We start from the raw sequence: 20,833 nt of genomic DNA on the forward strand, positions 1-20,833 counted from the left end.
CAGCTGTCTTCAGGTGAGAGACATAGACAAACATAGACAAACAACCATTCCCACTCACATTCATACCTATGGGCAATTTGGAGTGGCCAATTAACTTAGCATGTTTTTGGAATGTGGGAGGAAGCTGGAGTCCCCGGAGAAAACCCACGCATGCACCGGGAGTACATGCAAACTGCGCACAGAGATACCCCAGGATGGAATCTAACTCAGGTCTTCTAGCTGTGTGGCCTGCGTGCTAAGTCAAAAGTTGATGATGATACCTTTATTTACCCAGGCAAGAGATTTAAGAACAAATTATTATTTACAAATGCAGCCTAAACAAAGAGAAAAAGCACTTTGATGGGAAAGGGGAGTGCTGAAGATAAGAACAACGTTATATAAAATTACAAATATTAATACAATAAATATGTGTAATACATACAATACAAAAGCATTAAACAACAACAATAAAGCAAGTGCATGAGTCAGATGTATTTTGTTGCAAGTTTTGTTTAAAGACAGGGAGAGATGTGAAGGCTGAAAGTTGTAGAAGGCTGAGAGTTTTGTAGAGTATTCCAGTCATTAGCTGCAGCAAACCGGAAAGCGCTGCGTCCAAAGATGGTGCGACCTTTGGGGATGGAGAGTTGGATATAATTACTGGACCTTAGATTAAGAGCAGAGTGAGACAGATGTAAGAGGGAAGAGAGATAGAAAAGTGTGATGCCAAGTATGGATTTGTAAATGAGCTGGAGCCAGTGACGGAGCCGTCTGGTATGAAGTGATGTCCAGTCTACCAACTTATATAGTTCACAGTGGTGAGTGGTGAAAGGGGCACTAGTAGCAAAAACGGATGGCGGAGGGGTGAAGAATATCCAGCTCCTTGAGAGTGGACTGAGATGACATCCTGTAGATGGTGTCACCATAATCAAAAATGGGCAAGATGGACATTTTGACCAGTGCATGTTTTGCTGAACGGTTGAAAGAGGACTTATTGCGATAGAGAAAGCTCAAGCAAGCTTTGACTTTTGACTGTAAGTGCTTGATATGGGTGGTAAAGGAGAGGGATGAGTCCAACCAGAGGCCAAGATATTTGTAACAGGTGCTGACAGCCCTTTGTTTTCATCTGTGGTTGTACTTTGTAGGGCTTTCTAAAGAATATAGTGTACATATATTTAAACTAAATTAACTTAACATGATACTTTCTGCGCTGCATTCTGGTTAGCGCGCAGGCCACACAGCTAGGACACCGGAGTTCGATCCCACCCTAGGCCATCTCTGTGTGGAGTTTGCATGTTCTCCCCGCGCCGTACTCCGGTTTCCTCCCACATTCCAAAAACATGTTAGGTTAATTGGTGTCTCCAAATTGTCCATAGGTATGAATGTGGGTGGGAATGGTTGTTTGTCTATATGTGGCCTCTGATTGACTGGCCACCAGTCCAGGGTGTACCCCGCCTCTCCCCCAAAGACAGCTGGGATAGGCCCCAGCACCACCGCGACGGTAGAAAAAAATTAATGAATGAATGGTACTTTCTAGAATTCCCTTTAACGCAGACACCGTCCTGCCTCTAAAAGCTATCGCAGAATGCAGAAAATTGCACAGAGGAGTTGTTATTTATAGACAATAAATTGAAAATAAATACTTTGAAAGTAACAGTCTTATTGGGATAAGATAGAATAAGTTGATTAAACTTGATCACATTTCGCTCTCTGTTATGCTGACAGACGTAGCACAGTGTACCTTTCCCTCAGAGTCCCACAGACTCTGTCTCCTCTTTACAACTCCCATTTACAACACTAGTTGAGCACCTGAATGCACCAGGGCAGCCGCACAGGTTTCAGAGTTGTCATAACATTTGATGTTCAACTAACCGTGCAAGTTTATAAACGTGAGTAACCTGGTTATTTCTCATTCCTTCAATGCTAGACGCTTTTTGCACCATCATATTAGAGTGTGTTGGGATTCAGACACCGAGCTGGTATCTAACTGCTGAGCTAAGTGAGCCTTGTCAGCATTGCCACCAATTGATATTGTTAGCACACTATTTCAGTGTGTTTAGTGTACTGCTTATAGCTGGGATGTTATGTTGCTGTGCATTTGTTTATGTTGCTAACTGCTAGCTGTACAAGCATTGCAGTAGGTAGATGAATACCATTATTTATTCACAATAACATATTCAATCATTCATTCATTTTCTACCGCTTTTTCCTCACGAGGGTTGCGGGGGGTGCTGGAGCCGATCCCAGCTGTCTTTGGGCGAGAGGCAGGGTACACCCTGGACTGGTGGCCAGACAATCACAGGGCACATGTAGACAAACAACCATTCACACTCACATTCAGTTTTGTTAAATGCATTTGTCCTAAATACAATTTCCTAAAATATTGTTTCATTTTAGTTGAGTTCATAAACAGGACAAAAAATGAACATAACAAAAATTATGGACTGAGAGAAAGATGAATACTACAATGAGAGTAGGAAAATTATAAATAGGGATGAGGGAGTACACCACTACAATATCTGTATCTGTTCACCCATCTAAATGATCTGTATCCGTAGCTGTACTCGGAGTAGGCTGGGCATAAAACGGAAGTGGATGTGTTTTCACGGAAAATAGGTGGGGCTTACATCAGTACATTATTTTAAGTCTGAAATTGACGTGTATTGATCAGAAGTTGCTATATTTATTGTAATTCCACTATATGTTTACTGTCTATGTCACGCGGGGACGTGGGAAGGAGGACCCAAAGGCAGAGTTGGCAGGTACTACACGAGGGTGAAGGTCGGTACACGGTAAGTCAGTCCAATAAGGCAACGGTATCCGAGAGCGGCAGGCAGGAGGGGTGGTCGAAAAGCAGGCAAGGGTCGAAAACCAGGCGAGACGATAACAAGGAGTGCTAGGACGAGACATGAATGTACAACGAACTTGCACCAGACAGGAGGCATCAGAGGCAATAAATAGCAAGAAGGTAATCAGGTGATGAGGGACACCTGAGCGCAATCAGGCAGGAGGCGGGGTCTTCAAGGTGAAGGCGGGGTAGGCGATGACAGGCATGACAGTCTATGTGTTTAAGGGATTTGTCAGAGTTCATTATTTCATTATTTTTTGAGGTTGAACTTTTTTGAAGTTGGTAATTCATGCAAACATGCAATGATGGCAAACAGGGAAATAATCTGTCAGAATTATTCGCTGTATTCTCAAAAAACACAGTTTGAACAAAGTTTTCCAAGTGACTTTATCTCATCGGCCAAATTAGAAGAAAGCAGACAAACTCTGTAATTTCTGTAACTTCTTCAAAGATCCCAGATCTAATGAACACAAAAGGTCACGTGGTAAACCCAAAAAAATGTAATTGACCCTGAACCGGAGGATCCGATTAAATTCAATGTCTTCAAAGCACTCGTTTCCTTCAAAATTGGACATTTGGAATTTGCAGAAGAAGATCAAACATGGGACACTGAAAGTGTGTTTTCCTTCTTCTGTTTCTTTTTTTTTTTACACTTTGAAGTTCTACTTACTACCTCCAAAGTTCCAAAAGTGCAAAAGGCAATTTTCTTTCTTTCTTTCTTTCTTTCTTTCTTTCTTTCTTTCTTTCTTTCTTTCTTTCTTTCTTTCTTTCTTTCTTTCTTTCTTTCTTTCTTTCTTTCTTTCTTTCTTTCTTTCTTTCTTTCTTTCTTTCTTTCTTTCTTTCTTTCTTTCTATCTTTCTTTCTTTCTTTCTTTCTTTCTTTCTTTCTTTCTAAAAAGAAAGAAAAATAACATTTAACATTTAATAACACGTTAATAAATTTTCTCTTTCTTTCTTTCTTTCTTTCTTTCTTTCTTTCTTTCTTTCTGTCTGTCTGTCTGTCTGTCTGTCTGTCTGTCTGTCTTTCTGACTTTCTTTCTTTCTTTCTTTCTTTCTTTCTTTCTTTCTTTCTTTCTTTCTTTCTTTCTTTCTTTCTTTCTTTCTTTCTTTCTTTCTTTCTTTCTTTCTTTCTTTCTTTCTTTCTTTCTTTCTTTCTTTCTTTCTTTCTTTCTTTCTTTCTTTCTTTCTTTCTTTCTTTCTTTCTTTCTTTCTTTTTCTTCTTTCTTTCTTTCTTTCTTACTTTCCATCTTTCTTTGTTTCTTCCTTTGTTTTTAAAAAGAAAGAAAAATAACATTTAACATTTAATAACACGTTAATAAATTCTCTCTCTCTCTCTCCCTCTCTCTTTCTTTTTTCTTTCTTTCTTTCTTTCTTTTTAAAAACAAAGAAAGATAACATTTAACATTTAATAACACGTTAATAAATTTTCTTTAGACATTGTTTGGTCTGCTTGACAGTCAGATGACCATTATATATGATGCCATGCTCCATGGCTTGAATCGGGACTACTTCAAGAGTCGAAGTGAAGTCTTGCTATCTTTCATGAGCGGCTTCAGAGGAGCAAGGCCTGGTGCAGCGCTCAGCTATTTCACACTTTCCTGCTTTGCTGACAGACACTGAAAAAACTAACAAAAAAAACAGAACAAAAAAAAACACACCAAAAAGTCAGGCAGTTGTTTTCCAGGGAAGGAAACAATGCATGGAAACAATCCCACAATGTGCTGCAGAGGCTCTTCTTTTCAACATTTGAGCTGAAGCTTCCAGATGTGCTCTCTTGTTACATAAGGAACACCTATGTGTGTGTGTCACTGTGTGGCCCAAAGTGGGTCACTGGGACAAAACAAAAGACTGTGTGGTCATGAGTGGAATAAAGGCGTACCTATCAGCAGGTTGGTGCACTGATCGAAGACAAATGCACTTCGGAAACATTGACACATAAGGCCGGGCTGGAAAGTAACTCAAGCCAGGGTCCTTTTGGCCTTGTGGGTGGGATAGGTCACATGATATCACCCTGGAGAAGCTCAGCTGTTTGCCACTCTAATTCTGTCCCAAGCAGCTGAGCACTGGCCCACTGCGCCACAGAACTGTAACACTGATTATAATAGGCTGTATGTGTGTGTGTGTGTGTGTGTGTGCATGCGTACATGAGGGAAGGGGGTTAAACGTGGCACAAATCTTTTTAAAAACTGGACTGCTTGCACACTGAAAAAGGTGATAAAGGTGATATTGACCCATAGGAGATGTTACTTATATTAATCAAACATATTTTAACAGAAACAATTGTGTTATTTCACTAAATTTATAAAATATAAGTAATTTCAACATACATTGTCGGAAAAATGACAATATCGTATTTTCCATCCATTTTCTATACCACTTATCCTCATTAGGGTGTTTGGGGTATACTGACTTTGGCCGAGAGGCAGGGTACACCCTGGACTGGTGGCCAGCCAATCACAGGGCACATATAGACAAACAACCATACCCACCCACATTCATACCTATGGACAATTCGGAGTTGCCAATGAAGCTAATAGTTTTAGTAAAAGTTTTTTGGAATGTGGGAGGAAACCGGACTACCTGCACACACACGGGGATAACATGCAATCCACACAGAGATGCCCAAGCGGAGATTTGAACCCTGATCTTCCTGATCTCCTGACTGTGTGGCCAAAATGCTACTGTGCAGACCATTATATTTTCATTCATTCATTTTCTACCGCTTTTTCCTCACGAGGGTCACAAGGGGTGCTGGAGCCTATCCCAGCTGTCTTCGGGCGAGAGGCGGGGTACACCCTGGACTGATCGCCAGCCAATCACAGGGCACATATAGACAAACAACCATTCACACTCACATTCATACCTATGGACAATTTGGAGTGGCCAATTAACCTAGCATGTTTTTTTTGGAATGTGGGAGGAAACCAGAGTACCCGGAGAAAACCCACGCGTGCACGGGGAGAACATGCAAACTCCACACAGAGGGTGGAATTGAACCCTGGTCTCCTCGCTGTGAGGTCTGCGCGCTAACCACTAGACTGCCGTGCCGCCCTCCATTGTATTTTTTTTTAAATTAAATGTAGCTTGAAAAAAATAAGCTTAACCAAATTGCTCATAACATCCGGTTTTAATTGTGATGTTTGCGCATGTGCAAGAACTTTCAAACTTTGCAGGTCAACTCACCCTGGAGTCCACCCTGCAGGTATATGTTGCTCTCATTGCAACCTGAATTCTGATTAGTTTGGGTAAGTTTAATAAACAGTTGTATGTCGTACTTACGATATGAGCCCTATTTTCTTTATTTAAATGATTGTAAATTCAGTATAGACCTACAGTATTTAATTTACATCGTTAAGCTAGCCACCAAAACAAGCTTGTTAATGCTCCTAGTATTAGACTGTGCAAGAATTCGAAATGGTGGGTTAAGATTAACTTGAGTCGGTTGGACTTTGATTTGGTTAATATGGGGGGTGAAGGGGTAGGAGGAGGGGGAGGAGGAGCCTAGCGGCTGCGGTCCACCGTTCACACTATCGTATGTGGCATTTCCACTGTGCCGTGATTTCACGATGTGTATTACAAGAATAAACAAACCCAATGTTGTTTGTCTCCTCACACTTTTTTATGTTCAACACATGAATGCTGAATTTCAGCGAATTACAAAACATCTTTTCGTGACGACCTTCAAGGCACGGTTGGGCAGTCTTCAGCCTCAGCTGATACCAGTTTTCTAGAAAAAGGGAAGTGTTACTGGCCAGAAATTAGCCACACAACTGTAGATCTTACAAGAGGTAACTTCATTTAATTGGTGTCGACAGTATATGTGTGCTTTAATATATTCTGAAAGTTTAGATAATTAATGTTAAACTCATTTCCAAATAAATATTTTAAATGTTTACATGTCATGGTATCACAAAACCAACCCCGTTTTCTCTGGTGGGACAGTAAATTTACTTGACCTGCACTAGGCAAGATTTTTGGCCATGCTTAGCACAGTGCATTCATCCTATAAAGCCATCCCATCCATACATGCCACATATTACAAAGGAAAAGACTCCAGCCAACCACAGTGAGAACAAATGGGAAAAACGTGGAGTAATCACAAGTTTCCAGGTCCTGAAGCAGCAAAACAGCCCCGGACCACCATATTTTATTGTTGGCATGATGTTCTTTTTCTGAAATGCTGTGTTACTTCTATACTAGAGGTAACAGGGCACACACCTTCCAAAAATGTAAACTTTTGTCTCGTCAGACCACAGAGCAGGGGTCGGTAACCTATAAGGGAGAAGGTGTAGATGTCATTTTGAGGATTTTAACAAGATAATTCTTTTTTTTCTTATTTTGTGGAAAAAATATTACTCAAAGAGTATAATTTGAATACATTAAAGGAATCTTTAATTATTAAATTGTAATTTATTTTTAATTAAAAAATACAACATAATTGTGATAATTGAAATTGTTTTAATAAAATTATTATTATATTTTATTATTTCTTTTGATTATTTCTTCCCCATATACACACAAAATCACACATACAATAATATACTGTAACTAAAACGCACATGTACGCCCACAAACAGAGCGAGTTTTAACAGTACAATGCAATCTTTTCTTGATTTAATTCATGAAATTCATAAATTTTTGTTGAATTGATTTTTGGTGCTTTGTAAATATTGTTGTGATATTTACACCATTCATTCATTCATTCATTCATTCATTTTCTACTGCTTTTCCTCACAAGGGTCGCGGGAGGTGCTGGAGTCTTCGGGCAAGAGGCGGGGTACACCCTGGACTGGTCGCCAGCCAATCACAGGGCACATATAGACAAACAACCATTCACACTCACATTCATACCTATGGACAATTTGGAGTTGCCAAGCATGTTTTTGGGATGTGGGAGGAAACCGGAGTACCCAGAGAACACCCACGCATGCACGGGGAGAACATGCAAACTCCACACAGAGATGGCCGAGGGTGGAATCGAACCCTGGTCTCCTAGCTATATTTACACCAATGAAGCAAATTTAAATCTAATTGAATGGGAAAAATGTGAATACTAAAAATCTTCTGCTTATGCAGTACAAGTTGCTCACTAAATGTCTTCGACAGGCTGAAATTTTCTTGCCACATATATTCTTGTTCTTTAGGTTCTTGCCTATTTTCATCATATCAAGTGTTATGTATACAAATGAGCAATAAATGTAATTCCTGACTTTTTGGAAAATCCTTTATTGCAAAATGCAAAAAACACAGATTGAGCAAAAACAGGCTCCACTTGCTGCTGAACCAGTGAAAATAAAATAAAGAAAGAAAAGGGTCCACGGGTGCAAAATCCAGGTGAGGGCAAAAAGCAAAACAAAACACTCAGTGAAGCCCCTGACATCCACTGAGACTCAAAGGGTACCAGTTGTTATTAACATTATAGACAAACCAAAACAGGCTGGGTAATAGAAGTCTAGATGGCTAGTACAACAATGTAAATAAAAGATGTCTGCATATTGTAAACCAAACAAACAGAAATGTTTCTCAAAACTTCTGAAAATTAAAGCCTCTCAATTAATCTAAGTTGTTCTAACAGCAAATAAAATAACAAATATAAAAACATAACATACATAAACAATAACATAAAAAAGAAAGAAATCAGGAGCGGCAAACATATTTTCATGACATTGTAAATGTCATGCCTACCAGCACTGATATGGAGGGTGAAATGTATAATAGTAAAAGAGTGGGGAACAAAAAACAGGAAGAGGGTATCTTTGGTAAAAAAAAAAAAAGGAACAGGAAACATGATGGAAATGTTGTCAGCAATGTCTCCTGCATGCAACAGTGTTCCTGCAGGACATTGCCTGCATTGCAATGATAAGGTTTTTAAAGAAAATGTAAAAATATACTGTATTAGGGATGTTCTGATAAGGGTTTTATGCTGCCAATACCGATCACAATAATCCATGAGTGAAACCGTCCGATACAGATCACATGCAGTACATGAAGTGTAAATGTTTAAATGTACTACTGGTTATACAGTAAAAGAGGTGTTACCAAAGTGCACTTGACACCAGGAGGTGGAAAATGTAAAACAAAACAAAAACTAAAGACAACAATGTAAATATACAATATGCACAGTCACTGTAACAATATCAACAATCAGACAATATGAACAACACAGCAACAAAAAAAATAGATAAGAACTGAAAACTATCTATCTAATCAAACTAGTATTGATCCAATATGGACACTACCCTTGGATTCGCCCGGCCCACCCCACCACATGCATATGAACACACATGCATGGAATAAGGCCCACATTCTTTTGTGCACTCGCTCCTTATCAAATTCAGAATGTCATTTGGCTGAGCGAACTTGCCAAGTCCTAAGTGTCTCCCCAAGCTTTAATGGCAATGCTCAGTCTCAATGATTTTCCAATTATAGACAACAGCAGTGATGCTGAGGAGGGAGTGCATGAGCAAAAAGGAAGTCACACACACAGATGCATTGCTATAGTGTGTATTTGACTGCTTTTTTGTTCCCAGATATAGAGGACACAATATCCCAGCCTGGTAGTAGAGGTTAGATTAATTGCTGACAAATCTGTATTCAGCAGTTCCTTTTTTCCTGCTGTGACAGATTTATGACAGCGATTGATGGAGGGGCGGGCCCGGCCCACAGCCACCTCTGTTTTCTGAGAAAAGAGTGACATAGCTCAGAGTCCCGCATGAAACAAGAGGCAACCAAAGATTCATTTACACGCCAACACATAAAAACAGCTAAACAGAAAGATTACATCATCATTGCTACAGCTTTTATTAGAAAACAGTTGAAGAATATTAAGTAACCATTACAAAAACTTTAACTCGTGTTAAACAATGCCAAAGTTTGAGATAATGAGGTTTCCACATTTGGAAGTTTGGGATGGCTCAAAATGCTTACTTTCAGAAGGTGTGCTAAAACTGCCCCTTTGTGATGTCACAGAGGAGCTGACTTCGTTATATGGGCGTGATGTAAGCCAGATAAGGTCTCTGCCCTCTCCCAAGCTCTCCTTCTTTGTTTACATTGTTTACCATTCCTAAAGATGCGACCATCAAGTACAAGTGGTTGGAGTTCCTGATTACCTACCAGAAATCTGTCAATGGCATTTCACACTGGACTTTTGTGAAATGGACTAGTATGCAGCCGACAAGTCCGACGCCTTTCCAATGTTACTTGGTCATGTCAAAGAGACAGAAGAGCAAGCAGCAAGTATCAATTTATCAGTGCCCTGTGTTTATTTTGTTTAAGTCATAGCAAAAGCGCTTGTCTGTGTATCATTAGTGTGCAGACAGGGGGTGGGTTTGCTTTAGCCTTTTCCCTAAAGATTGTGGCCCCATAGCAGCAATAAAAATTAGATATCGGTTGACATCGGCATTGGATTTTTCCTTGAAAAAGAATATTTTTAAAATGCTGACTTGATGAACATTAATGTTGACCAGGAATGACACTACAGTGTATTCACATACAGTGCTAGCCCACCCCTTTTGTGCTTTTCCACAGGCTTGTGTTCCTGGCTGCTCTGATTGTCGTGAAGTTGGCCACCTCCTCACTTTAGTCTCTGGGACACTAGATTTTAGCCATTCAATAAAGCACAATTTTAAGGTCTTGATGTTCTTGCCTGCCCATCATTCACAATCCTTATGTGAAACATAATTCCAAAAAAACAGTGCCGTTGCCCTTTCAGTTGGAATAGACCTTGATGAGGTGAGACATTGTTGTTATGCAACAATCCAAGGTACATTTGATTTGGGTTGATGGGCATTATGACATTTATGATAACATTTCTATTTCCACCCCTGTTCAAAAGTATTCATACCCTTGTCCTCCTGAAGTAAAAAGTCATCTGTTTTTCATTGTTCAAGTATTTTTCTACTTGCAAGATGTGTCTTGTTGGTCCCTGCAATGTTATTCAACAAATCCAAGTAAATTAACTATAAATTGAGGGGATTGGTGAGGTCACTGTCAGTTCGAAGTCATTGCCAGATTCTCCACCATGATCAAGGAGAAAGAACTGAGTGAGGACCTGAGGTCCTCTGTATTGTGGATGCACACAGGGATGGTTTGGGCGACAGAAGAAGAAATATCGAAGCGCTTTCAGGTCCATTGAGCCACAGTCCAGAGCATCATTAAGAAATATAAAGAATTGCACACAGTGAAGAACCTGAGAAGACCTGGAAGGAAGCCCAAAGTCTCAGCCAGGCAGGCGAGAAAATTAGTACTTAGTAATTAGTCCATTAGCCCCCATATCACCACCAAGGAGATGTTGCGTGACCTCGGTGAAAAGGGAAGCAATATCTCGAGACAGACACTCCAGAGGACATTGAATAGGGCAGGACTCAATGGACGCTGACCACGCAAGACTCCACTCCTCAAGCCCAACCACAAAAGAGCACGTCTGGACTTCGCCAAAAAACACCTAGACGAAGCCAAGGCATTTTGGTTGTCAATTCTGTGGTCAAATGAGATGAAGATGGAGCTATTTGGGCACAGAGATGTTACGTTTGGCAAAAAAAAGGTGAAGCTTTCAAACCAAAAAACACGGTGCCAACTGTTAAGCATGTAGGAGGAAGCATAATGCTGTGAGGCTGTTTCTCGACGAGTGGGACGGGGAACCTCATTAAGGTGGACGGCATGCGGATGGAACAGTACATCAAGACTGTCCAGCAGAACATCCGGCAGTCTGCTGCAAAACTTGGTTTAGGGCCACATTGGCTCTTCCAACAAGATAACCACCCCAAACACACTGCCAAAAAAGTCAAGAAATGGTTTGAGGACAATGAGCCCGGACCTCAACCCTATCAAAAATCTGTGGCGGGAACTCAAGGTGAAGAATTTCAAAGTAGCTGTGAGGTCTGCGCGCTAACCACTAGACCGCCGTGCTGCCCTCAATGATATATTAAAATAGAACAATATAAGATTGTCAGTGATATCAGTGATCTCTGTTTAAACTCAAGGGGTGAAAAGTCATCTCAAATGTTCCTCCTACTTCCCCTCCTCCCAGGTGACATCACAGCCAACCGCTGGCTCATTGGCTAAAGCTGCAGCCCGCCAGCTGTTTGTAATCACTGGAGCTGGCATTGGGGATCGCATGACACCCTGGGGCTTGGCGTGCATGATTGGATATACATAAAGGTGGCTGTGCATCTTTAACCTGGTAGGCCTTCCCACAGGCTATACGTCTTTGTAGTCCAGATGTGCACACTGTTGCTCGCACCTCAAGGATCACATGTGCAGGACGGAGAAGAGCAGGATATGGAAGGAGATCCTTCAAATTAGGACAAGGGCAAGGTAGAAAAGAGTGTTGTGGCTGCCCCCCTTTGGTACAAAACATTACTACATGTCATCAGTCAATCACTGCTTCATTTATATATATATTTTTGTGTGAGCATATGCAAGGAAATTCGACTAAGAATATTTTTTGGGATTGGAAACTTGACTCTTGTATTTTGATAAACACCAAACTTCATGTTAGTTAATGACAAATACTGTATTGTTTGAAATACTGGAGAAAGTATTGAAAATATAGCATCATCAATACTAACAATAATAAATGATCAATGAATTAATAATGGTTATTACAATATGTAAATAATAACAATACAATAAAGAAAAATATTATGATAAATACAATATAAACAATATAACAAATAAATTAATACACAGTTATTAATATTTTATAATTTCCTTATATTATTAATAATGTATGTATATTATTAAAATAAAAAAAACATTATTAATAAGAAATTAAATGAAAATAGATCATATGAAAACCAACGTGGAGGCCACACACACTACTGTGTCACTACTGAGTCTCATTTTGACTTGTTTTAAGGACATCAGATCAAGGTTGGGTCAATGTAGTGTGTGTTTCAATTTTAATTTTGATTCTAATAAATACATTTTGTTTCCATTAATAATTTTTGTGGGATTTTGTTGTCATGTTGTTGAATGTGTCATTCATATCTAAGATGTGTTATTTTAATGTTTTATTTTTTCAACAGTGTATATAATAACTATTTACTCATTCACTTTCTATGTTGCGTATCTTCACTCTGGTCACGAGGTATGGATCCCATCTGACTCTGGCGAGAGGTCGGGTGCACTCTGGACTGGTCACCAGCAAATCACAGGGCAATAATAGCTGTGTACATTAAATACAATAGTCAATAAATTCTACTTAACAATGAAATATAAAAATCTATGAACTAAATATAATTTCAATGTCAAATCTACGAATACATAGTATTATTAGAATAATGATATTACTTAAATATATATTATTAATGTACAACTTGTAAATAATTATTTATACTAAACTCTGTACCCCAATTTATACAGGCTGGCTTTAACCTTTTTGTGCATGTCTGCATCCTCAGTGCCATGCGAGAGAATTTTGTCGACGGCCGGAGGGGTTGTATCAAAAAAGAGGAATCACCTCAAACCACAAATTGTTGAAAAACTATTATTTTTGAATTAAAATCAATAAAATCTCCAATGTCTTGTCCAAGTTATACAAGCATACATCTTCAGTGCCCCATTCCAAGTTACACAAGCACTTTAACTGTCCTCTGCCTGCATGAGCCCATGCCAGGTAACATAAAACCATGATGAAGCAAGCCATATCACGTGATGCTGGAAGCATCTATTGACATGAAAACATTCAGCATTTTATATATACTGTAAATTTTTGCTTACATTTTTTAGATGACTCATTTGGCAATAAAAATTGTGTAGTACATAATTATAAGAGCCAAAACATCTGAATTTAATGCATCACACATGGAGATCGAGCTGCCTGCAATTGTATCTAAGGCCAGCAGGTGGTTTCGTGTGCACATGAAACTTCAAGAAATGAACCCCTTCTCAAACCATTCATTCATTCATTCATTCATTCATTCATTCATTCTGACTGAAATGGTTCAAAGCCTCATGAGGCTTCATCTCGGCATCACTAAAAAAAAATCACTCACATCATCGTAACATAGTACTGCAGCAGCAACACCACCACACATTCCTCCCAAAGAAGCCCCAACTGCTTTTTTATAGGGTTCTCAATCTGCCCAGAATGTCCACTTTTGTCCATAGGTTAGTCTACAAAACACATCTAATCATGAAACTCTCAAAACTGGATTTCAACACTATCCTCTTATGTGAACCCACTGCTACTACAACTCTCCATAAAACATTAACACATACACATATTTCCCTACCTGAACCTAAGAATAAATACCCATCAAACCTTACAACCCCCTCTTCCAGCCCCAGTACATGGTATGGTCTGATGATGTCACTAATGACATCACCAAACCTATAAAACACAGAGATTCATGGCGGCTCCTCCCCTTACATTCCTGCAGGTGACTCACTTGGTAAGTATCCACAGGCAAGATGATCTCTGTACACCTGTTCCTAACAAATCCCAATTCAGCGTGGATTAATACAGCACTATTATCAATGCCATGACTCAACAAATCATGAATACAATAGTACAAGGGTCAAGTGATGAGTTCTAACTCATTCACTTGTCACGACACCTGGTCAAAACCTTTAGACCAGTTGAAAAATAGCTTGAATTTACCTTTTGTACATTTGGATCGTAATGTGGGAGTCGCCCTGGGCCCTGTGGGAGTATGAAGGATTTTATTGAAAACAATTAAAGTGAAATAGGCTGTTTTATCAGCTGATCAAAAGTTTAAGACCATCGCTCAAAAAAATTACAAAAAACTCTCCCAATCAGGACAAAAAAAATCTTGTCCATTGTTCTTGTTAACCACTTAAAAATTGGTTTGGGCCTGCTTAGGAACATTGCTCCTAGTGGTGAAGATTGTTTCACCAAGGGCATCAACTTTCTGGAACTGATGGCCATTTTTATAAATTTCCCTTGCCATCCATCCCCAAATGTTCTCTATGGGATTTAAATCAGGGGAACATGTGGGATGGTCCAAAAGAATGATGTTATTCTCCCTGAAGAAGTCCTTGGTCAAGCCAGCATTGTGAACTGATGGTTTTACCAAATGTTTTTTTTTCTTGCTTTTGTATATTGTAGCTTTATGTAAAACTTAATTAAGGTCCAAATGTGCAAAATGCATATTCCAGCAAATTTTCAATTGATCTTAAGATTTTGATTAGGTCTGTATTTTATTTTTTTGCGAAAGAAATCATGAACACATAAATTGAGCACTATTTAAATTCAAGTGTAATAGTTTATTTGTATTTTTACATAATGAAAAATGACATTGCACATGCACACGTGCACACACACGTACACATGAATATGAGACAATCATTGATGTTTGAAGAGACAGCTGTCACCCTTTATGAATCCTTATCAACTGTAGTACAGTTATTCTTCTCTTTCACTCGCTTCACTACTATTATATGATCAGATATTTTGGGAAAAAACTCCAGTTGTGACACATAGATTAATTTGTCATCTCAAATAATTAAATAATTCTACAGGAAATGGTTTATATACAGATTCGTAAGCATGTCAGCCATACATTCACATCTACTAATGAATGAATATAATATTTTGTTAGCACACATCCTGGATGGCAGCTTTACAAAGAAAAAAGTATACATTTATATACGTGTGTATATATATATATATATATATATATATACATATATATACATATATACACAATATATATATATATTAGGGCTGTCAAAGTTAAATCGTTAATGACGCATTAATGGAAGTTTCCTTTAATGGCGGTCATCTTTTTGACGTACGATTAACGTGCACTCCTCCTGTTTGACACTCGGCCTCCAGCGTAGTTTGGTTGAAGCACGGTAACTCTGTAGCCACAAGCTGGAACATATTGATGTGAAATGGAAAATTTAGATTGGTAAAGTTAGCTTCAAAGCCCTGGCAGATGGCTCTTGTAGCAAGACCAAAGTTATTTGTATCTACTGTGTTTGACTTATCACAGATTATACGGCCTGCCAGAGACTGGAGCAGTGCAGGTATTGTTTTTTGTCATATACAATGCTACTTTGGCATAAGAGTGGCCCAACTAACCAGTGCTTTTCACATTTTTACATCTCTCTGATGATTTTGGCATTGAACTGCCAGTGAAATTGGAGTTACAGCTGCTATTGACAGGCTGTCAATGTGATTGACTGTGGCTGAAGTCCAGTGTTTTGCTAGCGTTCCATTTAGCATTCCATTTAGCATGGAACTAGCTAGGGGAAGATTTTCATCTGGGTAAAACATACGTACATTATAGTGATGTGATTGATCCTATTCATGATGTATTGTATAAAACTATGGCAGGACCAACATCAAATGAAAAGCACTAAATGAATACACCATCCCGTTTGGTGGACTTTGTTTTTCAGAGGTTGTGTAGACAATGATGCAGCTCTCAAAGTCATCAAATCTGACCTTTATGCATTCCCACATAGTATCAGCATTTGGGAGCAAGTATGAGGTGAAGGGAAAAGAGGGAAAATACAAATAAAGCCATACGGGGCTGCACAGCAGCCGAGTGGTTAGCAGGCTTGCCACACAGCGAGGAGACCCAAGTTCGATTCCACCCTCTGGCATCTCTGTGTGGAGTTTGCATGTTCTCCCTGTGCATACATGGGTTTTCTCCGGGTACTCCGGCTTCCTCCCGCATTCCAAAAACATGCTAGGTCAATTGTCCACTCCAAATTGTCCATAGGTATGAATGCGAGTGTGAATGGTTTTGTCTATATGAGCCCTGTGATTGGCTGGCTGAAGACAGTTGGGGTAGGCTCCAGCACCACCCGCGACCCTCATGAGGATACACGGGAGAAAATGAATGAATACAGCCATACATCCCTCTGTGCATCGGTAGATGCTGTGTTCAATGACTGTCAAACAAAGTAGGACAAGTCGCAGCTCGTATTAAATATTAAAAAAACTGTTGGATTTCCAATTAATAGAGTATTATAATTTCTATGTATTTTAAAAGAGAAATAAAATTGAATTAGCAATTTTTGTTGCCCTGTGTTTTTAGGTATTTACATTTGTACATTTCATGAAGGAAAGGTGCATTGAGGCAAATATTTAATAAAAATTGTTTCTGCATGTTCCTAAATAGCCTTTTTTTTTTACATTTAGAATTTAAAACCAGTATCATAAATAAACAAATCGCAGGACGGGACATCGTAGCGTATTCATATATTTTCCCTAAAAGACAACATACGGTGCATGTAGCAACGGTGATGAAAACACCACTGGTGTGGGTGCAGAATTGGGATTTTAAAAAAAGCCCCAAGCATATTGGGACAGTGGTGGCAGGATGCGCAGAACTTTTAATAGTGGAGAATGCAGTTCAAGACTTGTCTCTAAATGATGATGATGGCTGTATTTACGTGAGAGGTGACAAACATTTTGGTGAGCGTGTTGGGTATGGTGGAGACAGGGATCTGACAATTTCAGAATCTGGTGACATCAAAATATGCACATTAGATGAGGGAATTTACTCCAATCACAAACTTGGTACTGGTGAGTGCGCCTTGATCGCTAACCATTTTGAAATAGTAACATCAAAATTGCATATTTTCTTGAAAAAAAAAACTCTGGCGCCAGAAGGGTTAATTCATATGTACAATTCCCTAAATTTTAGTATGCCGGAAATTACACTGAAAATTTTAAATTTACCTTCAAAGATGTTGTGAACACAATTCCTCATTGCTCATAATATTCAAATAATTCAAATGTTGTACAACCTATTGTGCTTTTCCCACTTTTCTGACCTGTAAATGTAATTAGAAGGTCGTACTCATGAGGTTGGCACATTTGGAAGTGAGCCCTGAAAGAATTTCGGGATGGCTCAAAATGCTCGATTTGAAAAGGTGTGGTAAAACCCTTTTATTTCCTTCCTTAAATTCCTTTGTGATGTCCCAGACTAGCCCACAAACTTGCTGAAGCCCTAGGCCTTTCCAACGTTACTTGGCCGTGTGGAAGAGTCAGAAGGGAAAGCAGTAAGTAACAATTTATCAGTGTCCTAACTGTGTTTATTTTGTGTAAGTCACAGAGCAAAAACACTTGTAGCATTATAACATTGAGGAAGCGGGATTGCTAACAGCGCTACCAGAGTTTTTTTTACACACTGGTAGTCCCACAAAAGGCATTACACGTTACCGATGCTGTCGGAAACCTCACGCTGAAATGCTAAAGCTAATTACCATTGAGAAACGTCTTGAAGTAATCTCTTTTTGTGTGTGTGTCCTGTCCAGCCATTGGGTAGTATTGTAGTATTGATACTACAGATCAATCCTATCTGTAGTATTGATCTGAATGCCCTTACATGCTAAATAGATTTGCTCTGTCAGGAAAGGTGTAAACTACCTTCCCTGTACTATTACATTTTTTGGCGTTATTTCATGTTTTTGTTATGCGAATTTGGAGCGGCCGGACCGCAGCAAAAAGGACACAGAAAAGAAGAAGAAACAAGAAACAAAAGGCAGTAAAGAGACAACAGTAGCAACAACAATTCCCATGACAACAACAGTGACAAACAGGACTGCATCAGTTAAATGTCAATGATGGCTAAGGGTCACAATGGAGATGATATCACTGAAATTAAACAGTCAAACTTACCAGTGGCAATAGTAACAATGAAGACATGAACTGTGATAGTAAACAGAATTACAGCGATACAGTTGTAGTAATTACAATCTCACTGCTTGACATCATTATTACTGTGATAATAGCATACCAATAGCATGAAGACATCAAGGATAAGATGGTAGATTGTGCAGAGAAGCACCCTTGTGCTGTGAGTGCGCATGTGGAGGTGTCTACTTCTGTTGGTGTGCATATTCATATATATGTGCTAAATGTGCACATGTGTGTGTGAATGTGTAATTGTAATTGAATGTGTAATTGTCACTTCGAGTATACAAAAGGAGAGCAACTGCCTCCTACCACCCAGTAAGCCCCACCCCACGCAGCCAGGTCAAGCTCCCACCGCCAGAGAATCACCGGCCCCGTGGGTGTGGGCAAGGCCAGGGCCGTCTCCCCAAGACCCCTCCCCCGAAGAGACCAGCAAGGGGCCATGGAGGAGCAATCCTGACCAGCAACAGGGCACCAGCAGGCCGGAGGAGAGCTACACCCCCGTGGCCAGCTAGAGTCCATACCCCGCTAGGGCAGAAGGGCATTGTGGGCCACACACCAGCGGGAATTGGAAGGGAGCCCACCCACGGCCGGAGGCGGAACCCCGCCCGCCCCAGGCAACCCCAAGCCCGACCACCGACACAGGACTGCCCCGGGCGGGACAGAAGAGACAAGGACCCACTACCCCATGGAGGAGAGATGGAACACCCAGCGCCATAATAATACTAATAATGAATAAATACATGAAAATAGCTCAGACATATGCGCACACCCCATTCACTCAGCATACACGCAAGCACACACCATAGTCGTAGGGCGTCTGGGGCGTTACAGGGCAGCATCAGTCCCCCCACCCCCTCAAGACCAGCGCTAGACCAACCGACGGACCCCACTATTCACCGGGAGGCCCGACCTCCCCCACACCCCCAGAACCAGCAGCGTACCACCCACCACCGGAGAACTATCCCCGACAAGCACAGACTAGGGACAGGCAAAGCCACCAGTACAAAGACTGGTGGGAGCAGACACCCAAACGCCCGGGAGAGCATTACCCCCCCCCCCCCCCAGCAGGCCTGACCTCAAGGACCACGCTCCCCACAAGCCACCCAGGCCCCCGTCCATACAAGTGAGATCAGGCCCCACCCCAGCACACAGCTCGGCCCCCACTGCAGCCACCACAGCGCAGCAACCCCAAGCCACCGCCGCAGACTTCAGGCCACCAGCAGCATGGGCCCCACTGCCCGGAGACTGCTGAACCCCCCCCCCCCCCAAGGGCACAGAGATGCCTGCGACCCTGGACAGTCCAAGGGAAGTACCGCCAACCGCGCCCCTACGGCAAGCCCCAGCATCAGCTGGTTCCAGCAGGACCCCCAGGAAGGCTAGGTGGACCAGACCAAATCATCCCGCAGCCCAGGCCACCCCGAGCGAGCTGCCGTGCCCCAGCAGCCAGCGGGCCAATCGCGGGGTAGGCAGAAGGCTCTCCGGTCCAGCCCGTCACGCCTGTGTGTGTAATGGAATGGTATTGTGTATATTGTGCAATTAAAAATAGGCCTGCACCAAAGGGCTGACCTATGTGTGGTGTATGTATCATATGGAGTAATTAGTGGAAAGTGGAAGGCAGCTGGGCTAGGGTGGGTCCCATGCCTGCCCAGATCCCCACCCCCCACCCCAGAACTGAGTGTTTACAGTGCGGTTAAAATTGAAGGATGACCAAGCCAGAGGAATGCCAAGGGCATAGGAGCATCCGCAAGGAAACCCGTCACCCCCCGCACATCCAATTGCAGACCAGCCCCCAAGGTGCAGTGCAGCAGGGAGGACCGGGGCCCCACACGCCCACCCCGCACTACCGACCAACTGAGCGGGGCAAGCCATGGGGTGTAACCTCTTTTCTTGAGAAACTTCGGACTGTACAGTCTCCACTGTACAATCAGATTTTGGATCCAACTCATATGGCTGTATGTTAAAAGCAGACATTTGAAAAAGATAAATCGCTGTTTATCAACTCATATAGAGTTGACAACACAAACCAGAAGTGTTTCTATGCACTCTGCAGTGTGACCAACCACAGCAAATTGGGCGTGCCTGGAGGCGAGCTGTGGGCAGAATAAATAAACAGACCGTTTTATACAGCTGAATAGGTGCAGATTCTGGAGGAACTAGAACGCTTTCTGTGCTGGTTATCATGTGTAGCTGCTCTATGGGAGTCCACAACACTATACAAAGGAACAAAAAACTTGTGAGGTGTATTTTATCTTGATTGGCATATTCAGTTCATTTGGAGCTCTTAATACATACGTGTTTTTTAATGTATTCATTAAATACATACATTAAAAATGGGCATATTTCAGACATAGTTGCTAATGGTGCTTAATCATGATTAATTAGTTAAAA

The sequence above is a fragment of the Doryrhamphus excisus genome, linkage group LG18, assembly GCF_037039965.1.
Source record: "Doryrhamphus excisus strain RoL-2023G ecotype Guam linkage group LG18, RoL_Dexc_Guam_v1.1, whole genome shotgun sequence".
NCBI lineage: Eukaryota > Metazoa > Chordata > Actinopteri > Syngnathiformes > Syngnathidae > Doryrhamphus > Doryrhamphus excisus.